At 38.5% G+C, this 15,272-nt stretch overlaps 1 protein-coding gene across 1 annotated transcript in view; it reads right to left on the reverse strand.

Moving 5' to 3' along the window:
• Positions 1-15,272, reverse strand: part of LOC134658664 (tyrosine-protein kinase receptor-like) — a 55,365-nt gene that overhangs the window by 38,594 nt on the left and 1,499 nt on the right. The window lies entirely within an intron of this gene.

Consider the following 15,272-nt stretch of genomic DNA (forward strand, 5'->3'; position numbering starts at 1 on the left):
CGAAATATCATTTGATATTTACCAGTCGCTTTTCGGTGAAGGAAAACATCGTGAGGAAACCGGACTAATCCTAATGCGGGCCTAGTTTACCCTCTGGGTTGGAAGGTCAGATGGCAGTCGCTTTCGTAAAACTAGTGCCCACGCCAATTACTGGGATTAGTTGCCAAGCGGACCCCAGGCTCCCATGAGCCGTGGCAAAATGCCGGGACAACGCGAGGAAGATGATGATTTTGCTTAATGAGAGAGAGAAATGCAACATTGGACCAAGAATTCAATTGGATAGGTGTAATATCACGCTTAGCAATTTATAATCTGGCACAGCGACTTTGTCAGTAGAAAAAACGCGACAAATTAAAAAAATACCTATAAGCGCCAAGAGTTGAACTTCCATTGAAAATTTGAATTTCGCGCCTTTTTCTATTTTTATTGGGTGTGTTTCAGTATACCTAAGCTTGCATTATTTGTTGTATTATTGTATCCGAGTAAGGTTAAAAGTCTGGAATCTACCGATATTTCAGTAGATCTGGCAATGTTGCGTGGGAAAGACTTGGAAAAATATCGATGTATTCTGCGTGTGTAAGACCCAACCAATCAGTTGACTCCCTCTATTCATGTAGGTACCTACTAAAAGAGCACCTTATGCCGTTGATGTAAGGTTTAAAATGCATGGTCAAATGCATGGTTTATATGCGACGTAGGCATTACGTAAACTAGTACTTACCTAGTTAATATAAGCCTGCTGAAAGTTCATACAGAGGCGTATTTACAAATTTGGCGCCCCGGGCCATTTTGTTTTGCCGCCCCCCTTCATCAGTGACGATATAGTATTTTTTCTACTTCCGTACTTTTATTTGTCATTTAAAGGGTCGTGCACACACCTTTAAAACCCTACCTTATAGTTGTCAAGACAAGTCTATTCCCCAAAAAAGAATTTGTGCATACACGCAGTATCTTTTTGGCGATTTTACGATACTTTGTGTAATGACCACTTAAAAAATATTGAATGAAATACAGTGTTGCCAACCTTACTTTAAATGTCATCTCTGACAAATAAGTGAACCATAGACATGTTTTTTTTTAATTTCATTCATTCATTCATTCTTTTCCCGCCCGTACCCTCCATCTTTGCTAAATACTTCTTGAATTAAAAATATTTGTTAAATTTACAATTTTATTTAAAAGTGCTTGGTCGTAGAAAAAGTATTGTATGCAACGTTGTTTAACTGTGGCGTCGCGTGAGTAACAATTTGAGGTGAAGCCGAAAATTGTTAATAAAGGCGCCACGAGTATTTTTTGACTCAGTTAAACAACGTTGCATACAATACTTTTTCTACGACCAAGCACTTAGTTTGAAATAAAATTGTAAATTTAACAAATATTCTTAATTCAAGAAATAGCAAAAATGGAGGGTACGGGCGGGAAAAGAATGAATGAATGAATTAAATAAAAAAAAAAATGTCTATGGTTCACTTATTTGTCAGAGATGACATTTAAAATAAGGTTGGCAACACTGTATTTCATTCAATATTTTTTAAGTGGTCATTACACGAAGTATCGTAAAATCGCCAAAAAGATACTGCGTGTATGCACTAATTCTTTTTTGGGGAATAGACTAAAGACTTGTCTTGATAACTATAATTTGAAAAATGTAGGCGCAAAGGGATATCGTCTCATAGAAAATTTGAATTTCGCGCCTTTTTTTACTGACAAGATTTGGTTGACCAGCTATATATGGTAGGGTTTTAAAGGTGTGTGCACGACCCTTTAAATAACAAATAAAAGTACGGGAGTAGAAAAAAGTATTTTACTTAAGAAAAAAAAACCTGTAACAAGTAGGTACCTTTGGGGTGTGAAATAAAAAAAAAACGAAACATTTACCATTTACTCACATAGGCATTTATATTGTTTTCCTATGTACAAATTGGTTGATAAAATCATCAATGACGCTGTCGTAATTTAAACGTTTGTCAGCTCAGCTAAGCTATTCAGGCGCTCTTCGCTGTCAAGTGGAACGTAGATAATTTTTAGGGTTCCGTAGCCAAATGGCAAAAAACGGAACCCTTATAGATTCGTCATGTCTGTCTGTCTGTCCGTCCGTATGTCACAGTCACTTTTCTCCGAAACTATAAGAACTATACTGTTGAAACTTGGTAAGTAGATGTATTCTGTGAACCGCATTAAGATTTTCACACAAAAATAGAAAAAAAAACAATAAATTTTTGGGGTTCCCCATACAGAACTGAAACTCAAAAATTTTTTTTTCATCAAACCCATACGTGTGGGGTATCTATGGATAGGTCTTCAAAAATGATATTGAGGTTTCTAATATCATTTTTTTCTAAACTGAATAGTTTGCGCGAGAGACACTTCCAAAGTGGTAAAATGTGTGTCCCCCCCCCGTAACTCCTAAAATAACAGAATGATAAAACTAAAAAAAATATATGATGTACATTACCATGTAAACTTCCACCGAAAATTGGTTTGAATTGAACGAGATCTAGTAAGTAGTTTTTTTAATACGTCATAAATCGCCTAAATACGGAACCCTTCATGGGCGAGTCCGACTCGCACTTGGCCGCTTTTTTATTCTTTTGAGTGCAGAAAATGATCGTTCTGCACTGCAATTAGTTACTGCGGTGCAAAGAAAAATGCGCAATGCAATTTCTACATATCGGAATGCTTCTTTAAGGCCCTTATTTTTTATGAGTACCTAAGCTTAGTTGCCTTAAGCTTATTTTATTTTCGTAGGCGGTCAAAAAATGTTTTAATAAAACACATTCCTCTTGTAGGTCTACCGCGAGATCTAACGGGTATACTGTTTGAAGGTTTACGGCACTCCTAACTTCTGCCTCAGACATTGTGTCTAATTTACCTAAGAAGACAAAATTGGCCGTCACTACGTCGTATGACGTTTTGCGCTTCCTCAACTCGGCTAACAATTGATCATAAATTGGGAAAAAGGTACTTATTGAGTCGAAAGTGGTCACGTCCCTGTAGTAAGTAACACTTCTTCTTCGCGACTCTCGCCATCACGTTTTTTCCTCTTGATAACTCTTTTTTGGTTGTGCTTGTAGTCTTCGGTTGATTTCTTTTTACCTGCCTCTTCAAACTCGTCAAAACATTCTCTTTTAGTTTGAATAAATTTAATTAAGGAGTCATAAAGGTTAGAAACAACCTCCAGGTCTGAGTCAACCCCTTGCAGAACTTTTGAAGCTATGTTAAATTGCTTCAAAATAGCTCCCCAAAATTCTGACAAGATGGCCGTTTCCAGGGAATTTAGCTGTTTAATCAACCCTAGCTTCATTTTTCATTAACACGGTTTGGTTGCCAGAGTCACATTTTATTTTAGTTACGCCGTACTAATACTTCTTGAACGAAAATGTTGCTTAATTTAGGTACTTGTTGTTAGGTAGATATTTTAAGCAATTGGTGGGGTTTGAAGCGTTCGTTTGTTTATTAATTTAAATGTCAATTAAAATATAATAAAAAATATAGCTAAGTTTGATTATAAAAGGCGCCCAGAAAAAGCACCAAGAGGGGGCGGCTTCGCCGCCCCCCCGAGGCCTGCCGCCCCGGGCCATGGCCCCCTTGGCCCTAGGGTAAATACGCCCCTGAGTTCATATTATACTCGTATGCTTTGTAATATTTTAAATTTTGTTCTAAACTAAACTAATCACGTTGAAAATTTAGTTAACAATGATAAAACATATGTGTCAAAGTCTAGCCAAAACATACTTATGTCATCTTAGGCTTAGCACGCACTGCGGTTTTTTTCTTGCGGTTGCGGTCAAAATGTAGCAAGTTGCGTGCGTGCGCTTATATAGAATGCCGTACGTTACATTTTTTGCGGTAGCGGAACCGCTTTTTAAAAACCGCAGTGCGTGCTAAGCCTTATGTAAAAAAAACACATGCATTTTACTTTCCTCGTATTCGAAATGAAAAGTAGAGTGTTTAACTCGGGTGAAAGGCATCATTGGCTCGGAACATCGGAACAAATGAGTGCCTTTCATCCCTTGGTTAACAATTAACGTTCTATTGTTTAACCAACCATTTTACTTATATATACACTTACTTAAGGCGTTATTCATAAACGGCTGTTAAATTAATCAGTTGATGATCGTCGTTTGTCCCTATCTGTCGTTATGCCATAGAGAGGGACAATAAGGAGGCCCGGTTAGAAGACATATGCGACTATATTATTTAATTTTATTCATTGACCTAATTTAGGTTTGTTGGTCAGTTCACGGGGACCGGATTCATGCGATATTCATAATACAAGACTCCATTATCTTCAACTTTCGAGAAGGGGGTCTAGCCAAGTATGTATCGGGATGACAGATGCTACGAATAATCGCGTGACTATTTCCATATTTATTGGCGTTATCAACGATTGTTATCTTAGCTAAGCCCCCAGAAGAGACAACTGTATCCTGCGTGTGTAAGACCCAACCAATCAGTTAACTCCCTCTATTCATGTAGGTAACTACTAAAAGCACCTTATGCCGTTGAAGTAAGGTTTAAAATGGCATGTCATTCGAATGTTAGATGGCCACAACTCAATGAGATGGAAATAGACTTTGATAACTTCCTGCTGATACCGTCGTGATACGTCCGTGATTTATTGGGTTTAGACCAGAGGACCGCGAACCACGTTCAACGTGTTGCCTCGACCCTGCTCTAGTAGGTATAACTATGCGCGTGCAATAGAGATAGCAACAGGCGTGTCAATGTACGACAATCTATACTTGGTCAACCAGATCTTGACAGTAGAAAAAGGCGGCAAATTTGAAAAATGTAGGCGCGAAGGGATATCGTCCCATAGAAAATTTTAATTTCGCGCCTTTTTTTACTGACAAGATTTGGTTGACCAGCTATATATGATAAGCGTCTCTACTTTAGTGAATATCTCACAGTATGTTAATCGTGAGGGCTTTGTCTCTGAAATAACAACAAAGCCGCCCGTTTTCTTCCATTTTGCATTATTTGCGTCCCGGAATAGTCGAGTCGGTGGACTCATTGCGAATGCACAATTGCACAGCGCGAGCGAGTGCGTTAGTTCGTGCTTAGTAAAATCACCAATAACCGTGAAAATCGTAGTTCGTAAAGTTGTTTCGGCGAAATGGTAAAATTTCGGAACCTGTTCTTATTATGAATGTTATGTTTTAATATGGAAATCGAAATGTACCAGTGCCAAAATAAAGTTTCCTTATTATTTTCTGCAAAATTCAAAAATTTTCGAGTAAAATTTAATTTCTTTGGAAATTTTCGGCAATTTGTATATCTGTAATTCTGTACTTGTTCGATATACTTTCCAGCCAAATTAGATTTATCAGTCTCGCAACAACGACGTCACAATCATAAAGGTGTGATTTCATGACAACTTGTCTGAACAAAAATGGAAATGTCTCAAAAACTAAGCTGAACCCAGCGTAAATTATATGACATTCTTAGGGTTTCGTAGTCAACTAAATTAACTCTTATAGTTTCGCCGTAGTCTGTCCGAGGCCTTGTAGCGAACTTCACGCACTTCGCTGAATTTTCCTAAAAATAATTTAAATTGAAGATTTAAAATTGAAATTGTTTGTAACGAAAACGATTAAAAATATTATTTTAAGATATTCAGCCATAACGGACTCTAAAATTAACTCATCCCTTGGTTAAAAATAAAAGAAACAGCACGTGTAACATCTACATTTCCAGAGTAAACACCGTGCTCCTAAAAAACAATCTTTGGAAAAATAAGGACCAAAATCCAACATGACATCAGAAACACTGGTGTCGTGTAAACAGACTGAGGACAGGGGCCCATAACTCGAACGGTATTAGTCTAATATTATTCGTGTGTTGGTGTTGCCATGGTAACCCATACGACTTGACAGTTCGTGGACTAATAATATTAGTCTAATACCGTTCGAGAAACGGGCCCCAGCCCGGTCACAGCAGGCGGACGCTGTAACTATTTTCGCCATAAGGGGCTGGCGGGACTCTGCGCTCTGCGACTGTGGTGAAGAGGTTCCAAATGGGTTCAAACCTTAGAGGATATAACCAAACGGAGACCCCTTGTCTGTTATTTTCTGTACAAAACAGTCTGCCGATTTTTGCGGGGGAGGGGCACGTCAAATGTATACGTAACGTAAAAATAGCCATGTCAGATAAACGTCAGTCCATACATTGTGTATGACCGTTGGCCGCCTATTTTCGACAGAGGGGAACGCCTGGTTCAAACCGTAAGGGTAACATTCCATTTATGACCGCAGCTGCACTGAACGCGTCGCTGTTACTGTCAATTTCCATAGTAAAATTGACAGTAGTGCAGCTGTCGTTGGAAATGGACTGTCACCTTAATTGAGCATATTATACATCGCTGCCCGCTGCAATATTTTCATTTAGCTAAGATATATTGTTTGAAAAAAATTATGTAAATAAATACTCCATACATTAAGAGAAAATTGCAAGACATACCAATACTTACTTTTTCTACTCCAGCACTTAAATGTGTCAATTAAATGACTGACAGTGATATCTAAAGCAATGTCATTTGAATGATTTGTCTATAGGCTCATAAGATGACTGCTAGCAGTCATCTTATGAGTATAATACAACTGCTTTATTTTTTTTAAAGATACAACTTCCGATCATCTTGATTGAAAGAGGTATGTTTTCATTTACAATAATAACTCTTTTTTTTTAAATAATAACTCAATTTTTTTTAAATAATAACTTTTTTTTTAATAATAACTCTTTTTTTTTTGCTGCAGCTGTCATAGAAAAAGTAATGTATGCAACAGCTCATAATTGGTTCTTAAAATTCAAGGGTCGAAGTTACAAAACGAGACGAGTCGAGAACCCTTATTATATCACTGTTGCATAAACTACTATAGGTTTATAATGTTTATAGAGCGATTTTTGAAATTCATTCCTTTAATTTTTATAAGAGTCCTAAACTCGATTTGGTTTGCTATTTGTACACTGGCGAGAAATAAAATGTGGTCGTCGGGAATAAGCTAATGAAAAGAAATGGTAACGACGTCATAGACAGTATTTTTACCGTCTTCCTGTTCTCTAAGTAGGTACTTCCGGTTACGTGTGTTTACAACAAACGATCAAAACAACCACAACAAAAATGTTTCAGCAAAGATTTATTATTTTCAATGAACTGATAGCTATGTACGATCAAGGAATTTAATTTCAGTGCCTTTTCGTATCTTCAAGATATAGTATAATGTACCTATATTAATTTTATAAGAATAAGAATACATTTTGTCGTTTTAGTGAACGGTCTAATAGCGAAGAGTCTCGACCAACATCTTGAGAGACTCTCGCTAGGTGGTTGGGTCAAGCGTCAGATGCAGAAGGCGGTGATCTTGGACACGGCGCGGATAGTCCGCCGGTTCCTCTCTCTGTGGCCCTGACCACCGGCAGCTTGGGCCTTGCCCCGCTGCTGGCGGCACCTTAGGTTAGGTTTTTTATAATGTGTTTATATGTATTTTTTATTATTTTGTAAGTGTTTTTATATTTTATTTTTATATTCATATTATAAATAACCTAACTTGAGACAAAAAATAAATAAAGAGAATAAATTTTATTTATAATAACTAGGGGGTGTGTGTGTGTGTGTGTGTGTGTGTGTGTGTTTGTGTGTGTGTGTGTGTGTGTGTGTGTGTGTGTGTGTGTGTGTGTGTGTGTGTGTGTGTGTGTGTGTGTGAAAGGTGGGAGAGCTAGTGAGTCAGGACTAGATGACGACAGACCAAAATTTTATGCTTAATTTTTAAATATTTTATTGATAAATCATACTTTGTAAAATTGACAAATAAAAAAAAATGAAGTCATAAATCTTCTCCATTTTTTGTTTTGTTCTGCTGCTTCGGTCAAATTGATTCAAATGGCCTAAAGATCAATCGTACCGATTTACATGCCTTTAACACCATTTGCAGCGTTTTTTTGGCGAACCGCTAGCGCTAATAATGATGGGAAATGAATTGGTTACGATTAGGAAATCCCTTGTCCGATTGAATCAGTTTCGCTTCTTCGGGTGCCTTTGCCACCCTTGCTTGCTGAAATGTTATTTATGGTTGATTTTACCTAATATATAACTACCTAAGAAAGTGTTATTCTATGGAACTTGCTAGCTATGTAAACAAAAGTCACTAGAAAATTCATATTTATTGACAGCTTTAATATGGCGGTTTGTGTACATAGTTAGCAAGTTCTATAGAATGACACTTTATCCGCCGCCCAGAGACCTATAAAAAGGTCTCCTGTTCCATTCTAATTTGAACTTTGTGTTGACAAAATAAAATTTAATTTTGCTTGGCAAAGTTTGACGTATGGGCGGCTAGAGGTTATGTTATGTACCTGTTATGGACCAAGTGATTAATAAGGGTATTATGTATAATGCCCGGGCATTATGTATAATGACAAGCTATATCGGGCCAAGTGATTAATTATTATCTTAAATTCATTATTAATCACATTGTTTGGTCATGACCATTAGTAGAGACGTCTAGGCATAAGTAGTTATACATTGTTTGGAATATTAAGTAGACGTCTCTACTATGGTCTCAACATTTATTAAGTATTACGAACATAGAATTAATATAAATATTAATGTTTGGTCATTCATTATGAATATTGCTAAGTGATCATTGGGCAATTTGATAATAAAGATATGTTACGGGCAAATTGATTAACCGGGCAGTACTTATAAATAATGACCGGACAGTATAAAACATGAGCAGGCAGTATTAATAATGACCGGGTAATTCGAATAATGCCCAGGAGCTTCGGGAAAAGTGATAAATTTATTCCTTTGGCATCGGACCGGTCCATATTAATTATGCCCGACGGTCCGTGGTCCAGTTAATAAATCAAGGCTTGAGATACCTTGAATTTATCAGTTGGACTTGGCAGTATGAATACTTTCCTACTTCTAACCGGGCAATGTGATCAAGATGTGATCAATTCGGTCGCGTCGTGGTATTTCATTGGGGGGTTGCAATTCTAACCTAACCTAAACCTACTTTTCTAAATACAGCTCTTTTCTGTGGGGGGATTCAATTCTAACCCTTGGAGGATACAACTAAACGGAGTAGCCATTAACAAGCTTTCCCCTCTGTCGAAAATAGGCGGCCAACGGTCATACACAATGTATGGACTGACGTTTATCTGACATGGCTATTTTTACGTTATGCATACATTTGACGTTCCCCTCCCCCGCAAAAATCGGCAGACTGTTTTGTACAGAAAATTACAGACAAGGCGTCTCCGTTTGATTATATCCTCTAAGTTCTAACCTAACCTAAAACTACTTTTCTGTAACCAGTTCCTTTGTGTGTGGGATTGCAGTTCTAACCTAACCTAAACCTACTTTTATAGCATCAGCATTATTTGAATAGTAATTATGAAATTGCCCAATAGGTGGGCACTATGTAAAAAGCCCGGGCAATTTAATTAATTATCAAATTGCCATCTCATATTGGTCATTTTTCATAATGCCCGGGCACTATGAAAAATGCCCGATTTTAACTTGGCCCATAACATACCTATAAGTAAAGTTTAATTCCTTCACTATACTCTGTAAGGCCCAAAATATACTTGTAAGTTTTACTTACGTAAGTAGAAACACAGCTATACTACAGAAAAAAGGAGAGATGAATATCGTTGTCTACTTGTCCCATTCTAACAAATAGCTTTGTCTCTACTTACGTTAGTAAAGCTTACAAATGTATCTCGGGCCTTAGACACTATAATATTAGTATACATATAGTTCAAACATATAGTTCAGATGGTCAAACCAATTTGCCAGTAAATAAGAACCAAAAAAACTATACTCATCCTTTTCTTTTGGGTGCTAGTACTAGTGTATGACAAAGATAGTATGATTATCTCTGCTATATATGTTTGATTGAAATGAGACAGTCCTTTGCCAAACTATTATAGTTTAGCTTTACGCCTCCTCTGCGTAAAAGAAAAACATTTTTAACCTATCCATGTTTCGAAAGAAGTCTCATAAATAAATTAATTTAACCTAAAACGGACCTCTGGCATTTAAAGGTTGAATATTAAGTGGATATTTGCTTTTCATATCGTCCCGAGGGTGTTGGGACTTGGAAGGGTAAAAACGGGACCCTATTACTAAGACTCCGCTGTCCGTCCGTCCGTCCGTCCGTCCGTCCGTCCGTCCGTCCGTCCGTCCGTCTGTCACCAGGCTGTATCTCACGAACCGTGATAGCTAGACAGTTGAAATTTTCACAGATGATGTATTTCTGTTGCCGCTATAACAACAAATACTAAAAACAGAATAAAATAAAGATTTAAGTGGGGCTCCCATACAACAAACGTGATATTTGACCGAAGTTAAGCAACGTCGGGCGGGGTCAGTACTTGGATGGGTGACCGTTTTTTTGCTTGTTTTGCTCTATTTTTTGTTGATGGTGCGGAACCCTCCGTGCGCGAGTCCGACTCGCACTTGGCCGGTTTTTGTTTTTTCGTCATATTTGTGGCTTTCGAACACAGAAGGGACCTTGTGCTTCAAGTGCAATAAGGACCATTTTATCTGAAATTCCGACATAAATTCTGTCTGAATGGTCCTTATCCTTATTGCACATGGAGCAAAAGACCCTTTTTCTGACATTTATAGACCGATCTATCGCTAAATTTATTTTATTACCTTTTTCTACTCCCGTACTTTTATTTGTCATTTAAAGGGTCGTGCACACACCTTTAAAACCCTACTTTATAGTTGTCAAGACAAGTCTTTAGTCTATTCCCCAAAAAAGAATTTGTGCATACACGCAGTATCTTTTTGGCGATTTTACGATACTTCGTGTAATGACCACTTAAAAATATTGAATGAAATACAGTGTTGCCAACATAATTTGTGAGAACCATAGACATGTTTTTTTTTATTTCATTCATTCATTCATTCTTTTCCCGCCAGTACCCACCATTTTTGCTACTTCTTGAATTAAAAATGTTTGTTAAATTTACAATTTTATTTCAAAGTAAGTGCTTGGTCGTAGAAAAAGTATTGTATGCAACGTTGTTTAACTGAGTCAAAAAATACTCGTGGCGTCTTTATTAACAATTTTCGGCTTCGCCTCAAATTGTTACTCACGCCACTCGCCTTCTTTGACCTCTCTTAAACAACGGTTGCATAAAATACTATTATTTACCGACGTTTCTCAACGTATTTTGTATAAAATAATAGGAATTAGGTTTAGAAGGTGAACCGTCGTAGTCGCCATTGTAAAGCACGACGAGGTCTGAGGGTTAACTATTTATTTTAAGTTTTTAACGTCAAACTTCTATGAAATGTTGACGTTTAAAATAACACTTTCCCAGTCTGTGCTGAATCGCTGCAGAGTTAGCTTGGTCTGACTCTCTACGAAGACACAGAATAAATAATAGTACTAGGTACAGAAGACTCACTCTAACAAAACGCGTCTGTTACGATCAGCACAGATATGGCCGCTAGGTGGCGACAGCGCCACGCGCGGCTTATGGCTAGCCACCAAAATTGGTGTGGAACGGATGTACTTTTAGCTACCTGTAGCAAAGCGACGAAATCGCGGAGTGAGACACGCCTAACGAAGACAGGGTTATAGTCATGGCACTTATGGCAAACTAATAGCAACTTTCGGCGTTATTCATAAACGGCTGCTAACTTATTACTTAATCAGTTGATGATCGTGTCGTTTGGCCCTATCTTTCGTTATGCCATACAGAGGGACAAACGATGATCATCAGCCGATTAACTTAACAGACGTTTATAAAAATAACGCCGTTTATTTTTAAACTGCCTATGACTGTAAACCTCCTCGTAGTATTAAGGCTTGGCCAAACACACAGCGCCACGCAGCGCCGCGTGATGCCTGTTCAAACCAGGGATGTTGCGAACATCGGCATCCGCATCCGCAACCGCGGAACTTCCGCATTATTTTCAACATCCGCATCTGCATCCGCATCCGCATAAAATCGATGCGGAGCTTATGCGGATGCGGATGTCTAACAAGTCGGTACAGGAACGTCTTAGCGGCGGCGTAAGTGCTAGGTAATTTCGTCATTACCTATTGGCAAGGTGCGAAGTCGGTGGAGGGGGAAGTGGCGCTGATCGTCACTAACACAGGTAATCTTATGGAATGTCCGCCATTAGTACTAGCGGCAGCCGCTTGAAATAATTTTACTCCATAAGATTTAACGTAGAAAGTCCGCCAAAATGAGGGCAGCACCAGTCGTGCACCTAGCGAATAACGAAATCGTCTAGATCCAGAAAAGTCCCCGAAGTTACTGTTTATTAAATATAACGCACCTATATTCTTGCTCAAATACTAAACGTTTCGTTTTTTTTTAATAAAAAAATACTAAAAATTTAATATTTGACGTTTTCTAAGTACCTAATCTTGACATCCGCATCCGCATCCGCGGATGTGAGCATTTAAATATCCGCATCCGCGGATGTCAAAAAATCTGCATCCGCAACATCCCTGGTTCAAACAGGGCGCGCGCGGATCGAGCTCTCAACACGCCCTCATCGCGCGCGCGAACGCGGCGCGGCCGCGCGCCACCGCTCGCTGCCTAACGTCCGATCCGACTGATGTGATGTGACCCAGCGCGACGCGGCGGGCCGCCGTGTCCGCGCGGCGCAGCGCTGCGCACGCGCCGCGTGGACGCAAGGGGCCGCGCGGCGCGGGGCGCGACAGAAGCGGGGCGTGATACCGGCGGGACGCAGTCTGTTTGACGTCGGTAACCTGAGGGCCTACCGCGAACCACGTTCGACGTGTTGCCTCTCTGTCGCACTTGTAAATTCGTACGTAAGTCTGACAGGGAGGCAACACGTCGAACGTGGTTCGCGGTAGGCCCTCTGTTAGCATGTGCCGCGGTCGCGCGGCGCGGACGCGGCGCTGCGTCGCGCTGTGTGTTTGGCCAAGCCTTTAACACTAACTGTCCGCCCACGCTTAGATAGTGTCATAGAGGCAAAGACCCACCTAAATAATATACACCGTGTTTTTTTTTATTTCCGTTAATTTCAAGGGTGCATTCCTGAGCTTAAATCAAGTAACTTTCTCAAAGACACCGATATTCTAATTAATTCCAATTCGGAGATAATCAATAATTCATTTTTTTCCTACAAGGCCTCTACAAGCGTGTACACTTGCCTTAGGGCCGGTTTACATATTGATTAGTGTTTAGAATGAGTTCATACATTTGCTACTAAACTTAAGTACAATCTCGGTCAATCAATGTTCGAAATGACATTGATATGTCACAGATTTCAATTGTTTGGTTGAGTTAAATGTAATGCCCGTGTTACAACAACGCTACATGCTACATTTAATTACTTTTTAAACTCATTTTTTTTTGAAAAAAGCAAAAAAAAATATTTTTTATGAAAGTTAACTATGTCATTTAGCGCCACTTGCGCCATCCCCAGAGATGTACAAAATGGTTTTAAAAAAGCATTTAAATACAAAATGCAAAATACTTTTCAGATTTACTATTTCAAATACAAAATACCAAATAGTTTTGCGTTTTGTATTTCAAATGCTAAATGCAAAATAGGTATTTTCAAAATACTTTTTCAAAATAAAATACCTTTTGACCAAATCTCAGATATTTTTATTTATTTTAGGTATTTATCATGAGAATAGCCATAGAATAGATAATGTTCGTCGTTTTCGTTTGACATTGACACTAGTCAGACATAAATAGCCGGTTTAGACTCTCGTGGTTCGCAAGCTCGTCGAGCTAATATAATTTAAACACTAACGGCACGGCAAAATGTTTATAACCGAATGACAAGCCGAATGCGAGTGTGTCGAGGCGAGCCACGAGACGCGCCGCGAGCCGAGCCGCGAGTCTAAACTCTAAACGGCTATAAGACGCGCACTCTGACCAAAGAAGAAAAAAAGGGCGCGCATGGCTAGCAGGCGCCTCTATCGGTCAAATTCGGCAATACAAGCGTCATTCGTTCATTTCATTTTGTTTGACTGGTAATGTTGGCTAAACTTAATCACAAAGTATTTTGCATTTTGAAATGAATATTAAAAATGCAAAATACATCTCGAAAAGTATTTCAAATAAAATACAAAATGGTTTTTACTAAAAGGCATTTAAATGCAAAATACAAAATAGGTATTTTGCATTTTGTATTTGCATTTTAAATAGAAGTATTTCAAATAAATCGCATCTCTGGCCATCCCACTAAACCAGGGTTAAGCGGTTAAACCGTTAACCAAGTGTCAAATTGTACTGGTAACCATGGGAACGCCAGGTATAACCGGTTAACCCCGGGCTAGTGCGATGGTGCAAGTCGCCCTTAGTTACTTAAACGTACTTAACCATACCCCGAAGTTAACGGAATTCAATAAAAACACGGTGTATATACTTGTACTAAGCTCGGCTTTATATCCCAGATAATGATATTGATAATGATCGAACGGTCTATCTATGGTGGCCAGAGTAACCAAAAATATCCTTATTTCAATCAATGTTGCAGTTCATTGAAAATAAGAGTAGGCAAAAATTTAACGCGTACCTTTTAAATACGCCTTTAGTACATAAATCTTAATTCCACCAAACTTAGGCGTTAAGTACTACCTACTTAGTTCAATAATTAGAATTCAAACGTAGGTGGGTTCGCAAATAACTCGTAGTTAAAAAAAATTGGACTAAAAATTCGGTTAGGAAGGATTAATTCTTAATCTAGGGGCACGGCCGTGTCCCCGCCAAGACGAGACAAAGGGCAAAAGGCAATGTATATCTTTTCTCGGCCCGTTTCGTCGTATTTTCGAACCCTCGTAGTTTCAGCTAAGAGGATAATTTCTTATACAGACAAGAGGTAAGGTAAGGTAACTTTTTCAAACTATGACAGTTGATATTTACAAACTGAAAGAATGAAAAGAATGAGTACCATCGCCCACACTGTTAACTGACAGTTCGTAAACCTTATTACAAAAGGCATAAGGTCCACCGATGGACAGTTAAGAGTGTTGCTGTTTGTACCTTGTCACAATGTATTTAGCGTTTAGCGTCTTAATATTGTTATTGTGACAAGGTTCTACGGCGGTTCATTTTTAAAATTAACTGAGGAGTCGGACCAATTTGTAATATGTGGGAATGTCATACCTAATTTATTTCAATAAAAAAGTCAGTTCTTTGAAAATATGACGGATATAATGACACCCCCACACTTTGTTGTATTAAAGTCGGTGCGTAGTTAGCTTAGTTAGAAGGACTCTAGCATAATATTGTTATTGTGACAAGGTTCAACG

The sequence above is a fragment of the Cydia amplana genome, chromosome 23 (assembly GCF_948474715.1).
Source record: "Cydia amplana chromosome 23, ilCydAmpl1.1, whole genome shotgun sequence".
Classification (NCBI taxonomy): Eukaryota; Metazoa; Arthropoda; class Insecta; order Lepidoptera; family Tortricidae; genus Cydia; species Cydia amplana.